Source organism: Mustela nivalis (assembly GCF_964662115.1).
Source record: "Mustela nivalis genome assembly, chromosome: 17".
Lineage (NCBI taxonomy): Eukaryota > Metazoa > Chordata > Mammalia > Carnivora > Mustelidae > Mustela > Mustela nivalis.
In genome coordinates, this window is record NC_139036.1 from 55,312,806 (window position 1) to 55,333,674 (window position 20,869).

Here is a 20,869-nt window from a genome sequence, read left to right on the forward strand (position 1 = left end):
TGGTCTTCCTCTTATCCTTCCGGAAGTGACTTTTTAATGATCTTCCAGACATGGGGATTTGAGTGATAGCATTCGTTACGGGGTAGTTCAATGGCTATTAACATACATTAGTGTCTGTAATGCAGCTTGGAAGTTAGTATACAGACAGCCTAGAGGGTAGGACGCCAGGTGAACAGAGAGCGGATGCTTTTATCAAGGAAGGCTCGATTCGTCAGAGCTATAAAATCATGATAATGGTGATGATCGGCCTACGTTGTTGGAGCACATTAAAATCAGATTAATTAGTTAATTTAAAATAACAATACCCATTAAGATCATTAGAAACACCTCCACTCGATTTAGTATCCCAGCTGTAAACTTCTAGCTTTTCACAGGACCTTCTTATTCAGACTGGTGGGGCTGGATTTAACAGCCTGATTTATAAAGTTGAATTTGAAGGCCTGCAGTTTAAAGTAAGCATTTCTTGCGATGCCTGGGGGGCTCTGTCGGTTGAGCGTCTGACTCTTGATTTCGGCTCAGGTCATGACCTCAGGGTTGTGAGATCCAATCCCACCTGGGGTTCACACGCTGGGTGTGGAGACTTGCATATGATTTATTCTCTAATTAAAAAACAAAAAAACTAATATTTATTGAGCGCCTGCTGGATGCCATACCCTCAGCCTGGCCTGGGGTCGTGCAGAGGAATATGACAGGGCCCTGTCCTCGAGGGGCTTGCCTTTTATCAGGGAGACGGTCCTGGGGGTGGTTAGTGATGGTTCAGGGTAAGGGCCAAGAGCTGGGGACTCTGAGGAGGGTAGGACAGTTTGTTCTAGCACCAGGGGACCTGGAGCCCAGGTAGGCAGATAAAAACCATAGCTATACTCATTGGTGCTGCCCAGGATGATGACTGTGAAAACCTGGATATAATGACTGAAATCCAAGCTTATCAACTTGTGTATTCGCCCCCAAGCAGAGAAGGTGGAGAAACATGTACTGGGGCAGGGGGGTGGGGAGGGGGAGGCACAGTTCTGGACTCTTCTATCTTATCACACTCACTGTCCTCAAACCAGCAAAAATTGCTTCTGAGCCTGAATCTTTTCCTTGGTGCATAAAGGCCAAGATGATACCCCAGAGGGCCCCAATTTCTTGCAGGGACCTATAGAAGGAGTGGTGGGTAGACTTACCAGATTCCTGCTTGCCAGGATCAGGTTAACTATATTTGCTTCTGGGCGTGTTTTCCAGATTTGCACCCACCTCTCCCTACCACCTCTCCCTACCAGCACTGAGAAGTGAGAGAGGGTTGTGGGTTTAGGGAATGGCTGGTGCCAAGACCCTGGGGTTGTAAAAGCATGTTCTGGGCCTGTGGGAGGTCAGTGGGGCTGAACCCTGACGAGGAAGAGATTGGTTCCCATGTGAGGTCAGAGAGGACCCCATCAGAAGATTTCGGTTCCCATTCTCAGGGCAATGTGGAGGGAATTCTCAATATTTACATTGTAACAAATACCCTTCTGCATTGTTGAGTGGAGACCAGGACTGGAGGTAGACTTCCTGACTAGTGCTGTCCAATAAACTTTCTGGGGTGTTGGCACCATCTCTGCCTACGTTGTCCAATATGGCGGCCATCCATCCCATGGGACTGTGGAGTGCCTAAAATGTGGCCAGCACACTGAGGGACTGAGTGTGGCTAATGAATTTGAATTTAAATAGCCGCCTGTGGCTAGTGGCTAACCTACCGGACAACGCAGCTCCAGATCCTTCTCCTTACATGGGGAGGGCTGAGAGGCTTTTGTCCCCAAGTCTGGTTGATAAATCTACCTCTGCCCTTACCTCTTGTCTCACTAGGAGGCCCGTTGAGGATTGCTCCGTCAAAAGAATGCACCCTTACAAGAGATTTTGATTCCTGTTCTCCAGTGGCTTCCCGAAAAGATCAACCAGTATTTTTCCCCCCCCGCTGCCGTGAATGGGATGGAGAGTCATTGCCCCTTATCCTCACTGATGTTGTGTGTCATCTTTTCTCTGGCCTTCTCTGGTCTGGAGGTTGCAGGTGGGTCATCAAGAAAGTGATGGCAAAGGCAATCTCTATATGCCTCCTCCGAGCTCTGCCCAACTCTGCCTCCCCACCCTTCCCCCTCCGTAAGGGGTCACCGCTGCTCCTAAGTACCCCCAAACCCATTGCCCATTTTCCAGAATTTAGGAAGACAAAGTCCGTGATGGGCTCTTGGATTCCCCAGGCATGGATCAGCCTCTGTGCCGGGCAGGAAGAGCAGTGGCACGCCCCCTCCCCGCCCTGGGGAAGGGGTGAGCTTGTGTCTCTGTTTCCTTCCGCAGCCCTATCCATATCGTATTTTGGACTCAGCGTTATTTTTCAATTAACAACCCTGATCCTGGATTATGGTTTCTCGTTTGCCAGAATTATTAGTGAAAATACTAACAATAATGATAAATATTTGCCGCAGCCCTCTGCTCTGCCCAGAGCCCCTTCTCTGCCCACTCGGCGTCATTAAAAAGCCAGCTACACGGGCAAAGAAAAAGCCCGGACGCCCCCTCCAGCCTCAGAGAGGACACGAGAGGATCATGGACTCCAAATAGGCCATTAATGCTGGGTCAGAGCCACCAGCAAATATGGAGCAAAACAAATGGAGCTCAAGTGCAAAAGAGAAGCCTAATAAATCTTGCCCAAAGCGGCTTTCACTTGGGGCCCTGAGCTGTAATTAGGGGGAGGGGGCAGCAGCCAGGAGCCAGGCTCTGGAAGCCCGCACACTCTTTGCCTTGGCTCTGAGTGCTGATTCCCGAGGCCCCCAGTGGAGGGCAGGCGCCGCAGCTACCCCTTTCTTACCACTCCGATCCTGCTCTGACTTACCCTCCGGGGCTTCCAGGATAGCCTCACCCCTGCTTATGCCAAGCTCAGGACTGCTGTCCTCGCCCCATCCGCAGAGCCCTCTAGGCTGGCTTCCCTCCCACCGGGTTCGCCTGTCCCCTTTGCAGCTTGCTGCCCTCCCCCCCCCCAACACCTGTCTGTCCCTTTCTCTCCCCACTTCCTTCGGGCAGAGCAGCTCTCCAGAGTCACTTCCCCCCCACCCACCTGTCGTGCCGCATCCCTCCTTTTGCAGACCACACGTGGGGCCGCTCTGGGTTCTCGGAGGAGGTGGTTCCACACTCGAAGTCTGCCCTCGAGGGACCCGTGTGCCCCTCTCTCTGGTCCTCCATATCCCCGTCCGCAGAAAGTCGGCTTCCCCATAGCCACGTTCCTAGGATTAAATGAGATACTGCATGCTGAGGGGCCTAGACCCGAGGGTTCTAGAACAGAGTCAGGCGTGTAGTAGGTGTTCAACCAAAGCTAAGTCAGCCAACCTCTTAACCTGCTCCTTTTCCACTGGGACGCACAGTCTGCGTAGAACGTTATAGTCTCACATTTCGGTGGTATGTTCCTTCTTCCTCGTGTGTCTTCCCATCAGACTGGGCGTGTTTGTCCTTCTATTTGTCCTTCCTTACGAGAGCTGCGATAGGGCTCTGGCACCGGGTCTGCCAGATTCTTGATGTTTAGAGGAGGTGGGTGAATTACGGGATGTGTCTCCTTTCCCCTTGTCCCTGGGAACCTGCCTGACCACGCCTCCAGCGGGGTAAGCCTCCGAGAGACCTCTTCACAGGAAGGGCTCTGGGTGACTTCCTTCTGGTCTTCAGGCCTGAGTTTGGGGCAGCACTTTTCTTCCCTGTGCCCCTGAGACTAAAAATAATTCAATTTCTGTAATCATGTGGCCTGAGCTGCTTCTGGGCACCCCGGTCCGTACCACACACACAATTTTCTGAAGGCCAGGGTTCCCCAAGTCTTGTAATGCTCAGGCCGCCTCCTGCCACTGAATCACGGGGTCTTTTAACCTTGGCTAAGAAAGCTGAACACGATCTGTATTTCTAACAATAGGGAGTTTGTTAAATAAATTATAGTGCCAGGAGCGCATTTATGATGTATTTTCAATGCAAAAAAAGCAGGTTGAAAAACAGTATGTAAAGTAAGAACCTATTTTGGTTAGGGGGGAAAAAAGCCCTCGACTATATATGTATGGGCAGGAAATTATCTGGAAGAACATACACCCGAATGTTAGCAATGCTCTTTGTTTTTTCTGGGTGGTGGGCTCACGAGGGATTTTGATTTCTTTCTTTGCGCGGATCTGTTTCTTCCGATTCGTTTACAATGAGCATATATTTCTTCTGTCTCAACTAAATAAACAAATAAAGAAAAGCACCCCCGGTTCTCCGAGGCCTCGTTTGCATATATTTGCATGCATCCCATCAATGCCATCCGTCAAAGCTCTACGCCATCAGCCTTCCAGAATGGAGGAGGCCCACGTGGCATCATCCTACCCTTCCTTGGGAGGCCCCCGGCACCCCTGTCTGAGCGCCCCAGCCCGGCCGGCCTCCCCCACCCAGCCCCCTCCGTCCAGCCTCACATCCTCGGAGAGACTGCGGCGATGACACTGGCCCAGAGGCAACAACAGATCTGTTGTCACATTTCCAACCTCGAAGGCGTCTTGCTTCCGCTCCGTTGGCAGCGTTTTTATGTTATTCTCACTGCTTTGACCTTAAGTGGCCGATTTTCCTTCCTTTCTCCCTCTCCTTGTGTTCCTCCTCTCCTCCCGCCCCTTCTCTGTCTTGGCTGCGATTGTCTGAGCCCAGCATCTGAGCTGTCTGGAGCTTGCCTCCTATTTTTGTACTTTGTGAAACCAGGGGATACGGGGGGCCGTGAGTACAGCGCGGCTCTCGGTCCTGTGACAACGTGTCTGTCTCCTTGCCTTGGCTGGGGCCCCGTGGCATCGCAGAAACAGTTGGGAAGCATCAGCGGGGGAACGATCGTGCACACTCCGGTTGCTTCAAGTGTTATCTGACTCTCCATCGTGGGAAAAACACTAGGTCCCAAACTCTTTGTGCACATGCGCGTGCATGCTCACACGTACATGCACACGGGACTGAGCGTGGGCTCAGAGGCACCGCTGTGCTAGCAAAGTACACGCTCGTACAGCAACTGTACAAGGTCGTGTACCCGGTGATCTAAGGTGGGGCACCCGAGTGCTGGGAGAGGTCCCTTGAACTCCAAATCGCAAACCCATTTGTTCTGGGGTCCATGACGACCACCCCCACCCAGCCGGTCACAACGTGTGGGGTGTCCGTTAGGTCCTTTTCAGAGATGGCCGAACTGATCCCCAGCACGATGGTCAAGAAGAGGGTGGGCTCTGGGACTCCTGGCTGCCGCTCACTCTCTCGTCTTGTCACTTCCCAGCTGTGTCCCCTTGGTTGAATTACTCAGCATCTCTCTGCTTTGATGGCCTCATCTATCCTTTGGGACAAAATATTCCCGGGCCCCTAGTCTTCTTTTGAGAACTGAGTGAGCTACAGAGAGTAAAGCCCACCGCACGGGGTCTGATGCTCAGGGAGCGTTTGCCGTGAGCTGCTTCCTGGTGTCACCTTTCCGACGAGCCTGGGACGTGGGTGGCACAGGGTGGCCTTCGTGTCTGGAAACCTGGATTCAGCAATCATTGCAATGATTGTCAATAATACATCTGAATATTGAATATTCCCCTATTTCCAGGCCTACTGACTGCTTCATATTTACCCCCATTCCACGTGGTGGGGGAAGGTGTAGGAAGATTTAGATGCCTTCCTTGCCGGGCTGGTGAGCCACGGTTGGGGGATTTGCCGTCTTTTCTGTGTGGTTCCAAGCCCACTGGATGTCCCCCTTTGGCCCTGCCTGACTCCCCTCGCCCTGTAGCTGAATTCGCTCTCGTTCTGTTCTTGGTAGAGGAGCCTCCTGTTCAGCCCTGTCCTCGAGGTGAGGACCCCCCCACCCCGAGATGCTGCGGAGAGAGGGCTGGGGAGTCGGGGAAGCAAGGCGGAGGACCAAGTGAGGGGTGGCATTTCCGAGCCTGAGCCCGAGATGCGGGCCGGGTTCCAACCTCTCTTCCCACATGGAGTCGGTCTTCACATGAAGGAGAATTCACCTATGTCTCAGCTGCTTGTTGGGCTGGACCGTCAGCCCCAAGGGGCGGGGCTTTGTCTTTGCTGTGCCTCGACGGTGGGAGCCTCGCTGTGGGCACGAACACATCACGGCAGATATCAGTGCTAATCCTTGCAGCGGACACCATGTGGTCCCCGGGCAAGTTTCCTGCCTTCCTTGTGCCTTGGTTTGCTCATCTGTAAAATGCAACACAGACAACACCTACCTCCCAGCTGCGGGGACACTCAGAAAGGGCCTGGGACAACTGTCCAAGCACCGGGCAGCCCCAGTTCCCCCGTTGTTAGCTGATACCAGCAGTTTCTGAACGCTCAGGCTGGAAGCCCTTCCCATCCAGGGTGAGCCTCTGCGAAGGTCAAGGACCTCTTCTGAAAGACAGAAAATCCCCAACGGATTGTGGCCTGGGTCCGTCCACATCGGGAAGTGTTCGGTGATCCTCTGCACCATGGGACCCAGGAGGGCCCCCCTAGTCCCCAGGAAGAGGGTGAGCGCTCCCTCAGCAGGAAGCGGCTTGCAAACAGGGAGGAGCTTCAGCTACCAAACCCCAGGCCCGGGGGGCGGGGCAGGGGGGGGTAGGAAGGGGGCCTCGGTCTCCTTCCCAGCAGGGCCTCACCAGCAGGGCCATAATGTTGCATCTCTGAACCTGACTGCCTTGTCAGGAGGCCAAAGATGGTACCAGGCACCACGAGATGCTTGAAATGAAATACAAGTTTAAGGACGTACTAATCATAAGCAGAGAAGAGCTATTTGTTGATTCCTATTTATTAAAGTACATGAGACGTACACCAGCAGTACTAAGAACGTGCTCTTAGGTTTTCCAGGCTGGGAGCCTTTGCAAGCAGGACTACATGATTCCTGACCCAGCACGTTTGTGAGTCCCGTGGAATCCGCGCTGAGTCCCGCTCTGGCTGGTGGGCTCCGGACGGCTCCTGGTCGGTAATTATATCCCATAAGGGTCTGTCAATATTATTTTCTGTCAACTGGCACTTTGTACCAGGGCTGAGATAATTGACCCAGGGCCTGTGGGGGCTGCTGACAGCGGCTGTGTGAGCCGCGTGTGTATGTGGGACCAGCCTGGGGGCAAGCGATGGGGCTCCCGACCTGCGAGCGGGCGGGCTCCGCGGGCTCCCGTCATCCTGGGCGCGGCCTGAGCAGGCTGCAGAGCCTGTCCCCAGCTGCCCACATGACCAGCAGCCCCCAGGAGCCTGCGGGGGCCTCGGGGACGATGATGCAGGCGCCGGGAGACTCTGTCCAGGAGAGGCCGAGCCAAACTGCACCAGACTGCAGTGTGAGATTTCTGCACGCGCTCCGCTCTGCCGCGAGCACCGGGGTGGGCCATTTACGGAGTTGACCGAGGTTTTATAAACATGCGACCCGCCACAGGGAGTACATCCAAGAAGTCCCCGTGGTTGAACTCTCGGCCTTAGGAACGCAGTCGTTGTCTCTGCTCCAAGTGCCCCTGGCTGTGTGACGCGGCGTCGGACACGGTCACCCCTCAGCTGCGACAGGTGCCAAATCAGGATGCTTAGATAATTAAATTATATTTCTGCTGGGCCTCGAAATGCGTCAGGAGGCTCTTCGGTTTCTTGTTGTGTGTGGGTTTTTGCTTTTTTTTTTTACAGCAGATTGTTTCTCTGATTTTATCTTTCTCTGGATGATAGTGAAATGAGTTCACCTTCCTGTGTTCATACGCAAATATCGAGAAGCCGTTGTCCCGAGCGTGTCGGGTGGGAGCTGGAGGAGAGTCATGTCCTGGGCAGGAACACGGGAAGTCGCTTGCTGTAGAAGCCGAGGCTTTCCTGCAGGCCACGGCTGTTTCCACTGCTCTCGTGCTGGGTTACACCTTCCTCCCCAGCCACGCTTCCCGAGCATGCTGCCTGCCTGCCTTATCTTCTGTGTGCATTAGTCTGTCCGGGGTTGCTAGCACAAAATGCCGAAGACGGAGGGGTTACAGACAATGGGATCTTCAACTTCTCACAGTTCTGGAGGCTGGAAGTTCCTCATCAGGGACCGTCAGGGGCAGCCCAGGACCCTGGTCCGGGTTGCAGACTTCTCATTACACGCGGTGGAAGAGGAGAAGGAGCTCCCCGAAGCCCCATTCATGAGGGTTCTGTCCTCGTGGCCTGACCACCTCCCAACGTCTCCCCTCTTCCCCCGCACCATCACCTTATACATTAGGTTCCAAAATGTGAATTTTGGAGAGACACGGACATTCAGAACGCGGTACCATATATACATGTTCATCTTTGCATCTATATCTACTTATTTATTAAATAATTTTTGAAGATTTGTGCCAGGCACCAGGGATTCAAAGGCAGGAGGGAGAATGGCCTCGTGCTTGGTGGCACGTTGTGTTTATCAAGGATGACGGCAAGAAGCCCCTTCTGTCCCACGCGCTCTGCTGCTGTGGGGTCTGGCCCCTGCCCCACAACGAGGTGGGGTCCCACAGCCCTCGGTTTGGCTCAGAGTGGCTGTGGTGCTTCGCTTGTAAGTCGTAGCATGCAGGTGAGGACAAGGGGCACGAGTGACTTCTGAGGCTGGATCAGGAAAAGCCATGCAGCCCACGCTGGCGGCTACTGGAGTTCACATACCCCAGGATTACTGTGCTGGGCCGTGGAGGCTGCTGTTGACAGCTGGGTTGAGCTTCCAGATGGCAGCAGTCACCTGCAGGGCACGTGAATGCCCCATCTCAGGTGACCAGCCCAGGTGAGCCTTCAGAGGACCATGGCGCCGGCTGACATCTGATCTAAGTGAGAGCTGCTTGGCCGAGGCTTCTCCAAATTCCTTACCCACAAAAGCATGAGCAAAATGCAATGGAGGTTTTAAACCAATTTGAGGGTCATTTATTATATAGCAGTAGATGACTAGAACATGTTTCATGGGATTTACAGGCTGGTAGGAGAGACGGATATTAAAGTCTCTTCCAAATTAACATAAAATGATGCTTGAGGTCAGGGCTACATTGAAAAACTGTGTGAGTGCATTGGCCCAGAGGGGTCAGGGAAGCTGCCCCGAGGAGGGGTGATTGACTGAGATCTGCAGGCAGTGAGGAATTTCATAGGGAGTGAGAGGAGGTGTGTCCTGGCATGAGCAAAGGTCCTGTGGCAGGAAGGAGGCCCTGAAAGAAGGCCAGGAAAGCTGTAGGGTGGGGAGCAAGGGGAGGCCAGAGAGGAGCACAGGGTCCAGACCCTAGAAGGGCCACCTTGCATGCGGTGCTAAGGACCTAGACATTTAGAAGGAGAGTGATGGAAGCCACCCGTGGCAAGGCATGGAAGCAGCAGCTGTGGGTGGCGGGTGGGTGGTTAATGAACATGGCGAGCACGCTCCCAGAAATGGTGCTCTGAGTTGAAATGACGCACATAAAAACCAGTTACTGGATAGGACCGAGGTGCTTGTGGGGTTGGGTTCCTGCTGAGAGGGTCTGATGCCCACCTTTCTGGGAAAGGCCACAACTTCGAATTTAATTGCATGACCTTGGGGAGGTCACTTTACCTCTCTGGGGACAGAACTTGTATAGATGATTTATAGGTCCTTTCAGATTCTCTGAATCTAAGAATCCATTCGCAACAACTCTCCCATCATGAATAAAGCACTCGCTAAAACTTACATAAATAGATTAAATAGGCCAACGACATGAAATTATATTTAATATGATTCATTATCATAATGTGCTATATACAGAGCTATCTCTTTTCTCCTTAATGCCTGCCTTAATTTTATGGCAACACAAGGGTTAGGAAAAGCAGCCACTGAGCAAATATCCTGGGGCTCCCCAGGGTAAGTCCAGCCACTTCAAGCTGCAGCAGAAAAACAAATGTTACGTGTGTGGCCGTGGCCTGGATGCGGCGCAGTGGCCAGGACCACCCACTCCCTTGTCCCCAGGTGCAGATAGTCTCTGGTCAGCTAGGTTCACTCGCCGGGCAAGGGACACGCTATGGACATCAGTTTACAGCCCTCAGTGAAGACTTGAACTCGGTGCCATTGAAGAGCAAGGGGGCACCTGGTGGCTCAGCCAGGTAAGCGTCTGATGCTTGACTGCGACTCTGGTCATGATCTCAGGGTCGTGGGATCGAGCCCTATATCAGGCATCTGCTCAGCAGGGTCTCCTTGAGATTCTCTCTCCTCTCCCTCTTCCCTTCCCCCTACCTCAAATAAATACATAAATCTTAAAAAAAAAAAAAAAAGTGCACAGAACAGCAAGAGTACCCAGATTTCATGTCCTTTATTCTCCGTGACTTTTTCCCTGTCGCCTTACTTCGGCAGGCAGCAATTTCCTCTAAAATGGAGTAAAAACAAAACACAAAAAACAAAACAACCCTACCAACCCACTTGCCCTGGATGGGCAACCTGGATTAAATGAGATAATTCCTGTAAATTGCAATATGTTATATGCCTGGCATGGGGGACAGGCTGAGTGTGGTGATTCTACCCCGTTCTTCAGTGCTGCTCTCGGACAGCTGAGCCTACCCGCGGCTGAAATCACAAATGTCAAACCCACAACTACCAAGGGTCTACTGTATGCATTTATGCTTCAATTGACTGTTCAGAAAAAACACAAAGTAGGTTCAGCTCTCTCCCTAATCCCTTTTGCTATTTTTATACCCTCCCCAGTTAAAAATAAAAACAGAAACAACACTGTAAGTAATGTTCAGGCGAGGTGACCGGGCCCGGTGGGTCCCGACGACATTTGCAGTCTGAATAACCAGCAGGGCTCCGTCCCTGCTTGGGATGCGCGCTTCGGGCTGCCGCGGGCGTGGGTGCACGCGCGCGCCTGCACCCGTAACTCACCGCCGAGCGTGTGCCTGGAAAATTAACTCCCGTTTCCTTGACACAGTGCTGCTCTGCTTTCCAAGATGAAAAACACATCACCTCCCACGGCCGCAGCCTCACTCCCGTCTGATGAGGGCAAGAGGTGAGGCCGGCAGAGCGCAGAGAGGGAGGGCGTTGGCCATGAAGAAGCGATCAATCCTCAAAGGTCCCTGCCTGCCCCGCGTCCACGCAGACCCTCCCAGGCCTGGGGACTGCGGGGGCGGGGGAGGGGCGAGGTGTCTTCAGAGCAGGCGAGATGAAATGGTTACGTCTTGGATCCATCTAGACAGTAAATTTTTGGAGTCCCTATAAGCTAAAATCAATATTGGCACAACTGTGTGTCATTAAAAACTAAATGAACATGACAAAGCCAAACTGCTGCCTATTAAACAAATGAGTTTTCTCTGCGCACAGGCACAGCGGGTTATTAAATTCTTTATTACAGGAACATCGCTGTTTGAAGGGGGTAAAAATACATCTTTATGAGTCATCTGTATGTGTCTAGCAGCATGGCCTTCCTGCACCCGCCCCTGAAGACGCTCAGGCGGTCCCGACCTTCTCCTCCCACGGAGAGCGGCAATTTGTCTGAGCTGTTGGGAGAGGCAGAGAGAAAAGGGGGAGGTGACACCTGGTGACGCTCCCATGTCAGGGATCTGTCCCATCGGTGCCAATTCACTCAACAAACATTCAACCAACACATACTACATGTCGGGCATTCTGCTGGGTCCTCAGGACACAGCAGTGAACAACCGCAAACACAGTCCGTTTGCCCAAGATAGTCCCACCTCTTTAACGTGTCAGCTCAGATACCTGTAACTGCATCTAAAAAGACCCAGCTGCCGATCTTCGAAAAGCCAGGGGGTATTTCTTTCTTCACCTAACAGAAAGCCTAGAGGCAGAGTGGTTCCAGAGTTGTGTAATGATTCAGCTGATGTTATCACAGACCCAGGTTCTTTCCATATTCATGCTTCACCTCTCAGTGTGACACTTGGCCCCTCATGGTTGCAAAAAGGCTGCCATAGCTCCGAACATCTTGGACTTTAGTTTGTACTCCCACATCTCATTGTATTGGGAGGGGGAACTTTTCCAGAAGCCCGGAAAGATTTCCCCTCAGGTCCCACTGGCCACAGGTGGTATATGCACTCAAGCTAGAGGTAAGGGAAGCTGGAATGTGAGCCTCATGCAGCGTGAATGGTGGTTCCCAGCCTCCCTTTGCTCCCCTGAAATAGTGTTCTCTCTCCATTTTCCAGGAGAAAGCCCCCAGGTCTGCTTGTTCTGCTTTGGCATTTCTGTAGTTCCTGGCTATCCTGGATATTCTCTGCTGACTGTTCTAGATTTCCTCACACCTTTTCCACCTTGTTCTGTGCTCCAGGGGCTGGCTGTCCCAGAGAACGTTAAAGTGCAACCTTGCTGTCTCCAGGTGGGACTGCCGGTGGGTGGCACACTGGAGATCAGAGGTAAGTGGAGAACCAAGAGGGGTGTCTGTTTCCCCAGCTCCCTCCATGCAGCTGCTGGGGTTGTCCATGGCCCTCAACGAAGGCCACAGCTCCTTCTGGGCTGCCCTCTGCTGCAGCTGCTCCCGCCAAGATGCCGGTACCTGCTTCCTCCCCTCGCCGACCAGACATGGCGTGCTGGGGTACCACGCCATCCTTTTGGGTCTTCCATAGGTGTGCCCTTTCTCAAACGTTTCCTGAGAGCCCTCTCTGAGCACGCGTCTGTCTCTGCCAGCCCTGGCTGATGGAGATCCGTAGACCAGGTCTTCCACCACTTTCCGAGGTACCTTTGACGCAGATACACTGATCTGATCCTGCCTGAGATTCTGCTGCCCTTAGAAGTGGGAAGAGGAAACTAAAGGGGTACAGGAAGGAGAAGAAGAGGGTTTGCAAAGACGGTGTTGTTAAGCAAATGGATGGGACCCTTTCTGAGCAGACCCAGCCTGTCCCTGGGGAAGCATGCAGAGCTTTGCTCCACCACTTCACCGAAGGCAGGGGCTCCAATCAGCCTGCTGGTGCCCACTGGGATTTATCCTGCACTAGGAGGCGACCTGTCTTCTCTGCTTCAGCTCGGGTCACTCCCCCACTCCAGCCAGGTCCCACAAACGGCAAATCAGGGCTCAGACAGCACTTTCCATGTACATTGTTGCTCTCAAAATCCACAGTAGCCGAGCAAAGCAGACATTATGGTCTCCCTTTTACAGATGAGGGAACTGAGGCCCAGAGATGTCAAGTGTCTTGGCCAAGGTCACACAGCGTTTGTAGCACAGCTTGGGCCAGAATCCTACCCCTGACTTCAAATCCTGTACTTTTCCCTCAGTGTTGCCATCTCTGGTCTCTGCTCTGGGTAGTCAGGTTCTAAACTCTGGAATGTTGTCCTCCTGGTGAAGTAGGACAAAGAGGATCCTTTCTCAGTTTGCATTAGAATATGTTAGGTATCTATAATTTCTTCAATTGTTTGGTTTTTCTCTGAATTTTCCAAGTCTCCTGACACCCTATCAATACTGAATCTCATCTAAGATGGGCTGGATTCAGCATGATGTCACAGTTAAATCCACTCATTCACAGGGTTCCTCATGGGTTTTCATATACTTCCTTGGGCTTTATGCCCAGACTGAAAACCATTTTTTCCACAATTGTGTTCAGAGTCTAAAAGGTTAACCTTGGGGTGCCTGGGTAGCTCAGTGGGTTAAAGCCTCTGCCTTCAGCTCGGGTCATGATCCCGGGGCCCTGGGATCGAGCCCCGTGTTGGGCTCTCCATTCGGCAGGGAGCCTGCTTCCCTTCCTCGCTCTCTCTCTTGCCTGCCTCTCTGCCTACTTGTGATCTCTGTCTGTCAAATAAATAAATAAAATATTTTAAAAAAATTTTTTTAAAAGGTTAACCTTGACCTAGGATAATGAACTCATTTCAGATTCTGGCATGAAGAAGCCAGTTGTTGCTCAAGGAGCTGCTGTGTTGAAAAGGACATGAGGCTGTGTCTGGACTCAGGGAACCATATCAGAGATCCATTAGTTATGCCTGCCACAGGCACAGGAGTGGAGATTGTTGACGTGCTCGGCATTTATTTATACCTGCTTACACATCCTCCTCCAGATCTTTCCTGTTGGCAGAAGAACAGAAGCCGGTTTCAACCCATCTGGGTTTGGGCACTCCTTAGGATGTTGAAGGTGTAGGAGACGGACCAAATTGGCCCCATGTCCCCTTCCTGTGTTAAGTGGTAATCGTGATGGCATTAAAGATGATCACATAATATTATTTAAATGTGTTTTTTAATAGCCCTGACAATGGCCGAACTCCGTCTGCAGACCTTGACCACCACTTAGCAAAGGGCAATTATTTGGCTTATAGGATGAGAACATAGTTGGCACGGAGCCCCCCTCAGCCATCTTTGCTTGCTGAAATTCAGAGGAGAGGTCTCTCTGAAGGTGACACCCCAGCGGGATGGGCTCTCCACTGCTCTGCTGGAAGATGAAGGAAGGAGTTGGACAGGAGAGAAGCCCCGTTACCCAGTTGGTTTAGGGGCACCTGGAAGTAGGGGGCCCCTTTTGGCCCATTGGAATGGCATGGGCTTGCTCTTGGGGGATGTCAAGCTGGAGGCAGAGGGTCATTGTGGGGGGAGGGTAGACAGGTGAGAGAGTGTCTCTGTCATGACTCGTCTCCTGAGTCACTCCCGCAGTGGCTGGATCAACATGTCCCAGCTCTTAGAGGGAAGGACGTAGATTTGATGGGCGTGGTATGTTGGGCAGTTATGAGCGAGACAGTGACCATCTCAGAAGGGCCTGCAGGGCGGAGGGGGTGGTGGCCGGCATCGGAAGCCTCAGAATAGTAGGAGATGCCTTTGAGAACCTTGGAGAGTGGTTGAGGCTCCTTCTACTTTTAAGACTTGGTGCAGCAGCTCAGCGGGGATGTTTCTGATGCTCCATCTGCCAGTGATCCCCTGGGGACCGTCCCTGCTGCCTCTGGAGGGAGTGAGTCATCCTGGAGGCTGACAGAATGGGGCCTGAGGCATCCTGTCTCCTGCCACGCCCCTGCAAGCCCTTACATGCCTCCTTGCTTCTGTGCGTGCCTTCCCTTCCTTGGGAAGCCTCTCCTTTCCCAGTCTACCTGTTCTTCCTGGCCACGTTGTCCTGCAGGGCTTCCCCAAGCAGTGGTACCCCTCCTTGTCTGTGTGCCCACAACACCACGTTATGTGGCTGAGCGCCCGGCGTCGGTGTCGGCTGTAAATTGTCAGCATGCCCTGTGGTTGATCTCACGGTATCCTCACAACAGCCTGGTGATGATGGGGCTCAGAAAGGATCGATGAACTTCCCTCCATCCCCATCCTACGGCTGCACTGGCTCTCCAAAAAAAAAAAAAAAAGAAGAAGAAGAAGAAGAAGAAAAGAAAAAAGAAAGGCTGATTAGTGGCATTTATCACGTTTCATGGTGTAAACATTCTAGTAATAATAAATATTCCAATAATGGCAATATCACAGTATCAACACTTGAACAGTGGTCTCGCATTATTCATGGAAATTAGGTGGTTGCTTCCGGCAAGCTGGTTTGGGGCAGTGTGAGCTGGTAGGAGCTGGTGGAAGTCGGTATGAGGCTGTTCTGGTGGTGGGACCCCGAGCTCAGTCTCCATCTGGTGGAACCAGGCTGCAGGCTGCTAGAGAGTCAGGGCTGGCTTTCACTAACACTGTCCCCCGCTGCGTCCTACCCCGAGACTAAGGGTCCTGCACTGGAGCTAAGTAGATGCTAAATTAAGGTTTGTTGAAAAGAGATGGATCTCTGAGTTAGAAAGTCACCTGGTCAGAGCTCCCTCCCCGGGACACTGCCTCTCTCCTTCTCCCCTCCATCGGATGCTATCAAGAGGCTTGGGTCACCATCCTGAGGTTCACCAGACAGGAAGAGGATGAAGGGACAGAAGTGGGGACAGGCAGGGGCCTGGGCTCAGGCCTGGACGGGGGCTGTCAGGGGCAGCAGTGGCCTCTGGGCTGGGAACAGGTGGCATGTTTGGGCACCTACAGCAGAAAGCTTCCAGAGAGTGGGCGGTCAGGGCGAGTTCAGACCACAGCATAGGTGCCTGGGCCCCTCAGCCTGCCGGTTGCTCTCAGGGCTAGCCGAGGAGCTGACACGCCAGACGGCGGACGACTTGGCTGTCATACTGATCAGGCTGGGTCCACCTTGAATGTGTGTGTATATGTGTGTGTGTGTGGAAGGAAGCCCTATCTCTTTCCCAGTAGGTAAGTTGGATCTGGAATTTTCTTTAGTCCAGCGGAGGTGGAAATAAGAACCTCATAGCTTATAATAGTGATGTTAATTACAATGTTGACATGAGTGAGACAGGCCGGCCATAGGAGGGAAGACTGGAGATAGGCTTCCAAAGCGAGCTGCGGTCCCCACAATGGGGTTCCGATGAGAGGACAGACCCCGTTTAGGGGTGGCACTGTCCCTGGAGCCAGATGAGAAATGCACATAGCAGCGAGCTTCAGTGTTGGCCAGGACTGTGGTCCCCAACCTGGCGTGTGCGTTAGTGTCACATGAGGACAGAGCTGGCTCTGTGGGCCCGTGACTGGAGCAGTCAAATGAGGAACCCCGAAAGACCCCTCTCTCAGAAGAGGTTCATGCCTACTGGGGCCATTATGAGATTCTCCATGATTTTGGAACATGGGACCCCTGTGTTCTCATTCTGGGCCGGGCCCTGCAAGTGGTGGGGCTGGTCCTTCCTTAGGGGCTTGTCAAAATCCACATTGCTGAGCCCCTGGCCCTGAACTTCTGCCTCAGAGGCTCTGGGTGGGGCCGGAGAACCTGCATTCCTGACAGGCTCCCACAGGTGATTTGGGAGACTCCTCTGGCTGGGGATAGAGCAGCAGCCTGGGAGGGATCACAGAGGGGAAAGGCCGTTCAGACAAGCTCTGTGGCCTGGTCAGAGGGGCCGCGCAGTCAGAGCTTGAGGGGGCATACCAAGGGCAGCTCAGCCCCAATCTTTCTTCCTCCGGAGACCAGATAGCCAAGGAAAAGTGCTGGCCTTTGGCACAGGGGAGAATTGAGGGCGAGCATGTGACCACGAAGACTAGGCCTTGGGACGTGGAGGCAGATTGGGGTCAAAAGGAGTCTCAGATGGGCTGAGTTTAAAGTCAAAGCAAGGGAAACTGAGTCACGTGAAGCAACACACCTGTACCTGCCCGTGGGTTCAGGAGAAAGCTGTTTGACCAGAGCCCCTTGCCTTCCAGGAAAACAAGGCTGCCCAGCGGTCGAAGTTGGTGGAATCTGTTGGACACTCTGAGCCAGAAGACTAGACAGCGAAATGTTTGAGGTCTGAGGGCAAGGGATGGTGGTATCTTGGCATTACCCCACGGACCTGTGGACCCACAGGCCAAGGAGACTTCTGCTCGGAGGAGGTCCCGAGACTTTTCCCCAGACGTTCTCCACTGCAGAATGCTGTCTCACTGACCTGCTTTGGGGCCTGGATTCCCACCCTGGAGCCACTGTTTCTTCCACCTCAAGTAAGGGGTTTTAGCCCAAGATTACAGACTCCCCAGGAGTCCGTGAATGTGCTCTGGAAGGTTCCTGGGCTCTGCTGACATGGGTTGTGCAATTTAGTGTTGTATTATAGGTACATTTTCTTTCCCTGGGGAGAGGGTCTGTAGCTTTCATGGGATTCTCAAAGGATTCTGTGACCCCCTTGAAAAAGGATTTATTTAAAGAATTTATCTAAAAGGGGGATTATCCAATAAATGCTACTGGGATAATTGGCTACCTTTTGGAGAAAAAATAAATAAATAAAGCTCGATCTCTACCTAACTGCTTCTACCAAAATACATCCCAGCTGGACCAAGGATTTCCGTGTTAAAGAGAAAATATGGTGTAATGAAAGTTAATGGATAAAATTTGAGTAAATACATTTGTAACCTTGGCGGCAGAAACCCATTTTCAAAGTGGGACCCAACATCCAAGAGCCATCAAGGAGAAGATTCATTGAGCTAGTACAGAAAAACTCGTAACTTTAATGTAGGGAAAATAAAGACCAGGGACAAACCGAGGTCAAGACACAAAGGGCAAGCCAGGAAAAATAATTAGAACCCCAATCCAAAGACCAGAAGCCCATTTATTCATCTACACAGAGCTCAGACAGCCATAAACAAACAAACAAAAAAATGAATAACCCAAACTGAAGACCTAAAAGGACATGGATAAGAAGATAGGGCACGGAAAGAAACACAATAAACCAATGAAGAAGAAGATGGTCAGCGATCCACTGACTAATTAGGGAAATGCACATGGATGTCGGATGCGGAGGACAGTGAAAATGGGGTCACCATCTTTTTACTTTGAAGACTGAGGTTCATGCTGCATGCGTTTTGTGGATGTTTTGATCGTTCGATCGCATCTGGTTCTCAGGCATTATAAATAATGTTGTCAAGAACAATCTTGTAGCAAACCTGGGATCATTTACTTAAGATGAATTCCTGGGGGGATCATCAACATTTAGCCTCCTGTAGCTAGCTGATCGAATCGTTTTCCAAAGCAACTCGAGCAGGCGGGCTGGAGCCAAGGCCACACTGGGCAGGGCTCAGAGCCCTCCTGGGAGTGGCAGCTCTGGATTAGGAGATTGGGGGGAAAAGATGGTACCTAACATTCACTGAACTTCTGTGCCATGCCAGGCAGTGTGCTGGACCCTTCTGCATTGGTCAGGCATCTTATTTAACCCCACGACAGCAACAGGGAGCAGGCAAGTGTTGTTTTCTTGTCGTACAGAGGAGGAAACTGGAGATCAGAGGGGTTTAGTAACTTCTCTGAGGTTGCACAGTGAAGCAACAGCTGGAAGGTCTCCAGCCTGCAAGTCTGTGTTCTTGCCTGTAAAGGTAGCAGCAGGTGATTTGGCCGGAGGCTAGAGGGACGTGGGGAAGGGGGTGGGGAAGGCACCGTCAGGAAGGTTGGAGGACCTCAGAGATAATTTCGCCCCTATTTTGTCCCTGTTTACAAATTTCCAGAAGGTTGTTCCTGCCCCTGGGCGCCCTGACATGTAACTCTCAAGGGAAACTTCTCCAACAAGGAATGGATGGACAGATAGTAAATTGCAAAGGGCAGGGGGGAAGTTGCTTTGTTTCCCTCCAGCCCTGGCTCGGTAGGTGCATTTAAACCCACACAGACCCAAAGCTTTCAATCACCAGCCTGTGCATACAAGCTTGCATAGTTCTCAGCAACAGGAAAGAGACTTCTGTGTTCTCTTTGGTCCCAGAGAATTCCAGATCCTTTCCCATCTAATTGCTCTTCTTAACCCTCTCTGGGTCTTCCCCAGCAAAGCCAATTCCTCTCCCTGCCACACTCCATCAGATCAGCTCCCTCCCCAGACTGCACAATTAAGCATAGCCGGAGTCTTAGCAAAGAGCGGGTCTGACATTACCTTTTAAGTAAATTCTAAAGATCCAACGAGGTTAGAAGGAGTTTGGAGGCTCAGAGTACATTTTCTAAGAGGAATCACTCCTCCCAACCAGAACTGCATCTTCAGATCTGCCGTACGTAGCCAAAGGAGATAAACCATGAGTCTGGTTAAACCATGAGTCTCCGCATAAGCAGAGAGACGCATCGCTCATCCTGCCTGGGACGGACCGTAAGTCACTTTCCTTGCTCTGCTATTCCTCGAGAGCGATCATTGGTTAAAGTTATTCCAAAAACACCTGGCTATTCCTGAAGACGTGGAACGTCATGAAGGAAGTGCCAGAAGACTTTTTACAATGTCCATACTCTTTGATCCAGCATAATTTCACTTCTACACATTTATCTTAAGAAAGTAATCCGATTTGCATGGAGGTCTACCTACAGTATGTTCCTCACGGCATCTTTATACTCCTAGAGAACTGGAAGCAAACCAATGTCCAATAAAGGAAACGGACCAGGAAAATTAATGTGGCTGTTAAAAATCCTGCTGCGGAATAGACAGTGATGGGGCCCGACGGTGGCAATATTACCATTAGCGGGCTGGCAGGGAAGCAAGCTGGAAAACACTACGCACGATATTAGATACTCGAATAAGGAAAAAATATGGGGGAGGAGAGAAGTCTAGAAAATCTATGTACCCAAAATGTTATGAGTTTTTCTCTAGGTGATGGATTTAAGGGCAGTTTTCTTTCCCTCGTGCTTTCTGGTTCTCCGTGTTTACTGCATCGAGCACCCTTTGTAATAAGCAAAAGCATTTTTCAAAAGAGAGGGTTGTCAGACGGATCCTTCGGGGGGTGCCAGGAGGTAGGCAAGGGCGCACGACACCTGTCTGCTCTGGTCAGGGCTCAGGTGGCGGTGGGGACTGTGGGCCGCAGGAGAGGGGCGCCTGGCTCCTGGATTCATGTCCTGTGATCACTCCTGCCTCCTTGATCCACTGGGGACGATCTGGGTCTCAAATACCCAGCCTGTTAGACACAGTGTTTGATGAAAGATCGCGTTCCTCGGATTAGTGCTGGGTTGACAAATGACCCATGAGTCCCCAGAGAGAGACCGGAGCTGGAGCAGAGCTTGGTATTTATAACCCGGTCTCCCAGGCTGGGCCCGGACACCGCACAATTCTGACAGATGATTCTCATGAGAAACTTTCAGTTTCCATTTGATTATGGGCCCATAAACACAGATTGCAATTGAGTGGAGTGAGGGCTCTGCCGGCGTCGGGCCTGCCAGGGCTCGGGAAGCCTTCGTGGTGGCTCCTGCGTGCCGGCCCCGCCCCTGGAGCCCCCGGCTGCCCGTGGCTCTGAGCAGCTGCCCGTGGTTACGTTTGCGCTCTGGTGAGGCTGTTGCCAGAACCGAGGTGCCCCTGTCTCTCTGGTCGCCTGGGGGGATCCGTCTGCCCGTGCCCCTCCCCCAACCGTGGAGCGCTCAGTCCTTCCCGCCTTTGGGTGGTAAAGTGGGTCCAGATGGTTCTAGGAGACTTTGGCCAACTTTGGTCTGGTGTCTACGTCCTACTTTTTCTCTCCTGCACTCATCCATTCATTCCTTCATTCACCCATCCATCCATCCATTCATTCATTCATCTGTTATGGGCAATACTGAGCAGTGGCCATGTGTCAGACGCGTGGACCCAGAGAGAACAGGCAGATGTAGGGATACAGAGACT